The sequence below is a fragment of the Gambusia affinis genome, linkage group LG18 (genome assembly GCF_019740435.1).
Source record: "Gambusia affinis linkage group LG18, SWU_Gaff_1.0, whole genome shotgun sequence".
In the NCBI taxonomy this organism is placed as follows: Eukaryota; Metazoa; Chordata; class Actinopteri; order Cyprinodontiformes; family Poeciliidae; genus Gambusia; species Gambusia affinis.
The window spans coordinates 21,925,157-21,934,829 of record NC_057885.1 but is presented as its reverse complement, the minus strand read 5'-3'; positions in this window follow the sequence as shown (position 1 = coordinate 21,934,829).

Sequence of the window (9,673 nt, the reverse complement as noted above, 5' to 3'; positions counted from 1 at the left end):
GCTTTTCTCTTTTTCTGTGGACATCCTCCCATCATGCCACGCTTCCCGGGTGTTCTTCAGGGCTTTGGTCCGTTTGGGATCCACCACCACGTAGTCCACCCGCCTGCGGTCGCCGCGCGCTCGTTCATCACCCGCTGCAGCGTGATCACTGCTGCTGGGCCCACCTTCTGCTGTGGAGCGTTTCTAAAGACACAGACAGGATTCGTGACATTGAGTTCTAATTTATATTCTGCAACAAGATTCATTTACATCTCTAATGAGTTACGCTTAATGCACTGGTGTACAAACTCTTTGCAACTTGAGCCACAACTGTGAAGTTAAAAATAAAGTTCCATCTCTTTTGTTGTGAAAAATGTGAAAATAATTACAGCATTAGCTGAGCCCGTCATCTTAAAAAAAGTACTTATTCATTTAGCCTAATTTAATAAATAGCAGCATCAAATTCATTTTTTTTTTTTTGAGTAAAAGTTTCTTAATGTTTGTGGTGCTATATACCATCAAGTTAAAATGAAAGGCAATAATTCTGTAATTAAAAGAGAAATAGTTTTTGAGTTTGTTTTCTATTTTAAGATTATTTTGAATTTCTCTACATCCTTTTTTTAAATCAGTGAAATCTGTGATTCTTGAACTGTGAACAAGGGCCACACAGAATCATACCAAGGGCTGCAAATGGCCCCCGGGCCACACTTTTGACACCCTAGTTGAACTTTACAGACACAGTTGGTTCTTTGATGCCCTCTAGTGGACAAACTCCAAGCAGGTGAAATAAATCACCTAGATTTGAGTTATCCAGTTACTTTTTTAAACTAATAATTATAAAAAATGATATTTTTAGCACCTGTCTTGTTGGTGTCGATCGTCCTGTGTGGAGGTCCAGGTCCAGATACTCCACCTGTTTCTCAGCTTGTTGTACCAATGGGCTGCTGACTCCACCCTCAGAGCCGCGGTGCAGCATCATCCTCAGCGACTGCAAACCAAAACATTCAGATTTTAACAAAACACCAGACGTAAAAATAAGCATTCGGTGATCAAAGACGATAAAAGGTGTCTTACCTGCTCCCCAGCACTTCGACTGAGGCTGGAGGTCACCATGGTTACGTAGCTGTCGTCGGGGTCATCAGAATCAGAGGATGGGGATGAGCTTTGGACCGAGCTCGCTGTGAATGACCCACGAATGGACGGACTGAGACACAAAAACACAATTAATTTCTAAAATAAATAATTTTTTAAGGATTCTTTCCAAAACTGTTTTTACTTTTTTGACACTTCATTGCTTTTATTTTTCTTTACCCCCAAACTAATTTACTTCTCAGAAGATGTGTATATTCAATCACATTCATCCACAGCAGATATAACAGACTGTAATACTAATTTACGACCACAAGGTGGAAGCAGAGAGAAACGCAGCTGCAGCTCTTCAACGTTTTTCAAAGAGCACGTCACATTTATGGCTAAATATATTTATTTCTTCCTGCTTTAGCAAAATGTTGACGCCAACTCACCCTCGAGTGAAGGTGCGAGTGACAGGTGAGCGAACAGGAGGCGGGACTTCCTGCCAGTCCTGCGACACCGGAGTTATTTCCAGAGGAGCTGGTTTTACTGAAATATACACGAAGAACATTCAAAACAGGGCAGTGTTAATAAGTGCAGTTTTGTTTGTATGTGACCCAGTAAAACGTAATGATAAATAATTATGCAAATTTATTTACCATAGATATCAATGGTTTTCGCACCCAAAAATATTTTCTAAATCTTATGCAGTGGCAGCATCATGTCAGCAGGGGGCAGCACTACAACATACTCTACAAATAGTGAAAATGACTGAGTCCTGTCCTTTCTCTGGAATCTTGTTTCAAGAGCATAAAACTGCAGATTCCCAAATATAAATCAGCATCTTTAGTGTTCGCAGGACCAACACAAACATTAATTATTTATGTTTAATGTTCCCACGTCCTGCATCTTTAGGTTTCCTGATGTTCGTTTGCATGTGCGCTGCTGCCAGAACCTTTTTCTGCAGACTTGTCAGGTAAACCGGGTGCAGATTAATAATTAAAATCAAAGCAGGCATGTTGGGAACAGGAGAGTCATGAAATGACAGAGTTACATAAGACGGAGGAAAGGAACTATGAACTCTTTCTTACTGTTTCGAAATGACTCAGTAAGTCGATGACAGATCAAAACTGCAAACAAAACTTAAGAAGTAAGAATATTTTCTAATACATCAGTAATATAAAAGATCTTCACTAGCATTAGATGTGACTAATCGATACATTTGAATGCATGTCAAACTCAAAACTCTCTAAAGCCAGATAGTTTTGCAGGACTGAAGTTTGTACCTTTTGTTTTATGTGTGGCCTCTGCAGGAATCTGGCTGCTGTTCTTCCCCACAGCCTGACTGCCACAAACTCCTGCAGAGGCATAATTTCAGGTATGAAACAACTTTAGGACTTTAGACTTTAACAAACCAGTTGTTTTATGCAATCAGAACCATAAGGCAATGTTAATTATATATCACCTTTCACAAGATAATTGTCAAAGTGCTTTTAGATGCCATCAAAAAGACAAAGAAAATTACAAACAGGAAAAACAATATTTTTTGAAATAAAGAACTGGGATGGATTGCTTTTCATCTAACCAGTTAGGTTTTAAATGTAAAACAAAAACCTTTAAAAACACCAAAACAAGATAAGACTGAACTCTGCATTCCAGGGAGGCCTGGAGGAGTTTAAAGCAAAGATGCAGCAGACCAGTTCACCGACCTGTTTTCTTATTTTTGCTCTGGTAATAAATGTAAAGTCCTTTTATCTCAAATCCTAGAATCAAAAACATGTAAAGTAAAATATCTTGTTTAAGAAGCATCAGTTTGTGGACGAACAAGAAACCCCAGCAGGGGTCTTGACTAAAGACGATTGTTGTTTTAAGTATCATGACCTCCTAATAGCAGAAGTGCATCATGAAGCTTCATGTGCCCAACAATAACCCCGACCTGCTGCCACTGACCTTTCCGCTGAGGTTTCAGGTTGCGGAGGATTGGAGGAGGAACGACTTCAGCTTCACCTACGCTGGTGTTGTGCATTGTATTCCTCCTCAGGGGCGGGGTGGAGGGAATGACTGGAGTCATTGTGGAATTACGAAAACCCATGTGGGCCGGCGGAGGCACCTGCCTCCCCAGCAAGGCCAGGTCACCTGTAGCAGCAGTGGGATAAGCAGGTAGGGAGGAGGTCAATGGAGTCATTGGGACGTAGTTGCCGTCTTGGAGCTCAGCAGTAAAGTCTGATGGACCCCCTGGATTAGCCCTGGATTAAAAACAACAACTGTAGATTAGAATTGAAAAAATACAAAGTTTCTGCAAATGTTTTAAAGTATAAAATCTTCAACTAGCAACTGGATTCTGTAGCTGAACCCTAATTCTATCCATCCTTTCAAAACTAAATCCAACCATCTTTTAGCTTTTTAGCTAATTTTGATATTCACATGGTTTTTTTCCACACTGTGTGGATTATGTTTACTGTAGATTAAGTTAAGCGTGTTAATCTACAGTAGATTATTGTGCAGCACATTTCAGCAGTGAGGCAGTTCAAAGTGCTTCTTAAAAACACACAATAAAAAAGATCAAATGTAAAGCTAGTGCTAATAGATGCTATTGTTATTATTTTTGCTCCTTGAGTTCTGCCTTTTAGCTAATTTGTGGTTGTTTTGTGTTACAGTTTTATCACTCTGAAATTCCATCAAATTTAAGGCTGCTAGCATCCAAACTACCTTATAAACTGCGAGAAAGATGGCGAACCACAGCTTATGAAATACAACAGAGAACTGGCAGGAGAGTGAGATTTAAACATCTTGTCGAGTTTGTGGAAAACTATGCTAATATGCTTTTGGATCCTTTGTTTGGAAACCTTCAAGACCAAACAACAATCAAAAAAACATTCCCAAGAGGCAAAGGTGAGCTAAAATCAATAAGAGGTAAAAACAGCAGCTTTGCAACATTAATATCTACAGAGAAAACAGGATGTGCTATGAAGCAATCAGTTTTGCCTCCACCACCTCCTGAAACGATAACCAGTCCCATCATCCATCACTGTGGATTTTGTGAGGGAAAACACAACTTAACTGACTGTTCGCGTTTTAAAACAGAGTCACATGATACTAAAGTTGAATTTTTGAGAAGTCATGGATATTGCTTTGGTTGCCTACTAAAAGGTCATTTAAGCAAAAATTGTAAGAGGAGATTAATGTGTCAAGTTTGTCGAATGAGACATCCAACAGTACTTCATATTAAAAGTGCAAAAGTTGTAAAGCAGGACAGTCAAACTGAGACTGAAGTAACTCCCATAAGCAGTGCTCTTGTTTCAGCAGGTGATGCAACCAGGGCCGGGAGAGAATGTGCACTTTCAATTGTTCCCGTCCGAGTTAAGGTGGCAAACGAGGACAAATATATTCAGACCTATGCTTTCCTTGACCCGGGCAGCACGGCAACATTTTGTACTGAAAGATTGATGAACCGACTAAGTTTGAAAGGACGCAAAACTGAGATACCTCTGCGAACAATGGGACAGGAAAAGCCAGCAAGAACCTATGAGGTTAGAGGACTAGAGGTGGGAGACTTGGAGGGCTGCACATACTTGGACTTGCCAAAGGTTTACACACAGGATAAAATACCTGTCTCAAAAGAAAACATAATCACACAAGCTGATCTGGAGATGTGGCCTCATCTCAAGGGTGTCCATTTAAAGAAAATTGAGGCAGACATTGAACTACTCATTGGAACTGATGTTCCTCGAGCATTAGAGCCATGGAGAATAATAAACAGTCATGATAATGGACTGTATGCAATGGAAACAGTGCTTGGATGGGTGGTAACTGGACCACTTGGTGTTGATAGTACCACAGAATATTTTGGGCCTATTGCAGTGTCAATAGGCTGATTTGAAGGATTTACTCATCAGATAATATAACCAGGATTTCTCTGAGAACTTGTATGAGGAGAAAAATGAGATGTCTGTTGAGGATAAGTGTTTTATGGAGATTGCTTCTGGCTCATTGTATATTAAAGATGGACACTATCACCTACCACTTCCTTTCAGAAATAAAGACAAAGTTATGCCTGATAACTATAAAGTGGTTAAGGAACGCACACTGCACCTTATGAAAAGGTTTAAGATGGATATGTTGTATGCAGAAGAATACACATCCTTCATGGAGGATATTTTGAAAAAGGGCTATGCAGAAAAGGTTCCATTAGAGCAGCTTTGCAGGGAGGATGGACATGTCTGGTACATTCCGCATCATGGTGTTTACCATAAGCGAAAGCGCAAACTGAGGGTGGTGTTTGATTGTACATCCTCATACCAAGGAACTTCTCTGAACAAGGAGTTGCTCCAAGGTCCCGATTTAACAAACACCCTTATTGGGGTACTGTTAAGGTTTCGCCAAGAACCAATTGCAGTAATGGCAGATATTGAGGCAATGTTTTATCAAGTTTATGTGGATGAAAAGGACAGAGACTTCCTCAGGTTTCTGTGGTGGCCAGAAGGGAACATTAACAAACCTCTTAAGGTTTACCGGATGAAAGTTCACCTCTTTGGCTCTGTATCATCCCCAAGCATTGCTAACTTTGCTCTGCATCAAACTGCTACTGACAACCAGAAGCACTATTCTGATGAAGTTATTAAAACCATTAAAAGTAACTTTTATGATCAGTGGAGACAATATATGTATATATATGCGTATATACATATATATACATATGTATATGTATATGTATATGTATATATATATATATATGTCTATATATATACATATACATATGTGTATATGTATATATACACATATGTATATATATATATATATATATATATATATATATATACATATGTGTATATGTGTGTATATACACATATGTATATATATATATATATATATATATATATATATATATATATATATATATATTATATATGTATGTACACATATATGTATATATATGTATATATATATATACACATATATATATATATATATATATATACATATACATATATCACATATGTGTATATATACATATATATGTATATATATATATATATATATATATATATATATATATATGTGTATATATATATATATATATATATATATATATATACATATATATATATATATATATATATATACATATATATATATATGTATATACATATGTATATATGTATGTGTATATATATATATATATACATATGTGTATATATACATATGTGTATATACATATATGTATATATATACATATGTGTATATGTATATATATATATAAATGTGTATATGTATATATATATATATATATGTGTATATGTATATTAATATTATTATTATTATTTATTATCATTGTTATAAACAAGTTAAAATTTTCTTCCTTAGCCAATTCATTATCGAATTTGCACAAAATTTTTTTGGACTGATGGAGGAAGCCTGAGAAAGTTCCTGAAACAAACAAAGGAGATGATTGTTGATTTCAGGAGAAACAGGATTAGATCAAAGTTTGTTTCCATCATGTTTCCATCATGGGAGTAGAAGTGAAGGTGTTTGAGGAATATAAACACCTCAATGTTCATCTGGACCACAGACGGGACTGGAGACGCAACAGGGAAACGTCTATGAGAAGGAACAGAGCAGACTGGAGTCCTGGAGGAAGCTAAGGTCCTTCAAGATGCTGCAGATCTTCTATAATCTGTTGTTGAGAGCGCCATCTGGTGGGACAGCAGCATCAGCGCCAGGGACCTAAAAATGCTCAACAGCCTGGTAAAGAAGACTGGTTCTGTTCTGGTTCTGTTCTGGTTCTGTTCTGGGAAACCTCTGGAGATGGTCATGCAGAGAAGGATTCTTCATAGGATCAAGAAAATTAGGGACGATCCTGATCATCCTCTTCATCCGATTGTCTTGGATTGTCTTGTTCTCAATGGCTCTTTTAAGAATCCTGATGAACATTCAATTTTCTTTGTGATCAATAAAGTAATTTTAAACTGAATCAGGAAATTTAATGACAACTGGTGAATACGTTCCACCAGTTGTCATTAAATTTAAAGCAAAGCATCCAATTCTTGGCATGGTACTGCCAACACATAAGTCAATCCACAGACACAAATTAGAAAAAAATATAAGAATGAAAAATCACAAATCCAAAAAATAACCAGCAGCAGGCAAAATAAGCACAAAATTAACAATAATATCTCCCACTTAGATATATTCTTACATATATTTACACAAATAGATATATAGTTTTGGTTATTAAACAGATTTTCTCTCTCTTTTAAAATAATCTCCACAGACTCAGAAACGGTTTCTGCCTTGATTTCAGCGACATCTTCTGATGATTCTGCTCTCCCTCTGCTTTGGAGAGGGAGAGCAGGGTAAGACGTTACACTTGCTGTTTTCTTCTCATAAATGTAAACAAATCCCGTTTCAGAAATTACTTTCTTGCAGTCGCCACCTGGAGTTATAACAAGGTCATCATCAGCCAGGAATATCTGTTGTCCCCGGATCAGGAAGGTGTAGAAGTGTGTCAGCTTCGAATTACTGCAGATGATGGAAGAAAGATGGTATGTCTGATTTCCACCTTTTCCGGGGACGTCAAGCGTTGCACTTGGAGCCAGTATTGGATTCCAAGCCCTGGCCGACAGTTGCCGGAACAGGACAATCGCTTCATTATTGCCTAGAAAGTTTTTTCTGTAAAATACCCTTTTGCAGACTGAACAGCGAGTTTCCCCACAAAAATCCAACCAACAGTTAAACAGAGAAGTGAAGCTCTCTGCACGTAATGAAGGCAGAGCAACGAGGGGGCTGCTCTTCAAGAGTCCAATAAGTTCTCTCTTACACTTCATGCAGGTCTTTTCTCCTGCCATTAGCATTTCCATGTTTCTATCACTTGAATTTAGCCAGGTTAAAATAACTTCCAATAAGTATGAAATGTTATAGTCCTTACCCAAGTCAGACCACAGTTCATTTCTCTCAGTTCCATCTGAACTCGGGCCATTTCCAGTGGGGTAAAATATTTTCCCGGATTGTGAACGGCTGTCGAGATGAGACTGGCACATAATGGTGTGGCTGATGATGCCTTAGAAAACTTCTTGGGATTTTGAAAAAGGACCTTTCTGGTAAAATTCAAATTCAATATGCCTTGAAAACTGGCGTTAATCCAACCATTTTTGCAAAGGTTGGAAAACTTACAAATATTGTCAATGCTGCCTTCTTTGCTTTTGCTGACTTGGTTATTTAAAACATCTGTTGTTTCTGAGAGAAGCTGCTCATCTACAAAGCAAACATCCCCAGCCGGGGAGGTTTGCTTCTCTGTTGGATAAGGCTTGAAGACAGATGCATCATATCCAGGAAAAGTGCCCTCATCCTGAGAGCAACTTTTCTCTACCTCCCCAGCCGGGGAGGTTTGCTTCTCTGTTGGACAAGAGTTGAAGACAGATGCATCATATCCAGAAAAAGTGCCCGCATCCTGAGAGACGAACTTTCTCTACCTCCCAGCCGGGAGGTTTGCTTCTGTTGGACAAGGCGAAGACAGATGCATCATATCCAGAAAAGTGCTCACATCCTGAGAGACACCTTTCCCTACCTCCCCAGCCGGGGAGGTTTGCTTCTCTGTTGGATAAGGCTTGAAGACAGATGCATCATATCCAGAAAAAGTGCCCTCATCCTGAGAGCAACTTTTCTCTACCTCCCCAGCCGGGGAGGTTTGCTTCTCTGTTGGATAAGGCTTGAAGACAGATGCATCATATCCAGATAAAGTGCCCTCATCCTGAGAGCAACTTTTCTCTACCTCCCCAGCCGGGGAGGTTTGCTTCTCTGTTGGACAAGAGTTGAAGACAGATGCATCATATCCAGATAAAGTGCCCTCATCCTGAGAGCAACTTTTCTCTACCTCCCCAGCCGGGGAGGTTTGCTTCTCTGTTGGAGATGGAAGGAAGAGAAATGCATCAAAAGCATCGTATTGAGGAAAATTGCTTTCGTCTTGAGTGATACTTTTCTCTACCTCCCCAGCCGGGGAGGTTTGCTTCTGAGTTGGAGATGGAAGGAAGAGAAATGCATCAAAAGCATCGTATTGAGGAAAATTGCTTTCTTCTTGAGCACTACGTTGTTCTCCAGGAAGTAGTTTGTCGGTGGTTACTAAATATCAAGGCCAAAACCAAGGGGGAAACACACGTTGACCAAAATCTCTGCCATCCTGAAAATTCTTGCAAGAAACAATGTTGAGGTTCGAAGAGCTGCTTGGATATGAACTGAGGTCTTGGAACACAAGCATTCATAACCTCAGATGTTCTTTGATCTAGAACCGCATGTCATAGATGAGGTCATAACTACAATGAGGTCACTGGGGGAATGTCTTGTTTCTTCTTGTTGCTATGGAAACGGTCAGATCATTTCTGCTTGAGCCAAACTATTGCCCCTCTGCAACGGCGTCACTTAATGGTTCGAGGAGCCATGATGAGAAGTGAGGGACGGGAGTATTGAACTGAGCAACTGAAGTTGTTTTACAAAGTTGTTAGGAGTCGGCGTGTTTTTTTAATTTAATAAAAATGTATTAATAAACTTTCTTTGATAAACAGTACTGCAAGCTTCTCATCTGGCCTCTCTCTCTGCATATATATATATATATATATATATATATATATAT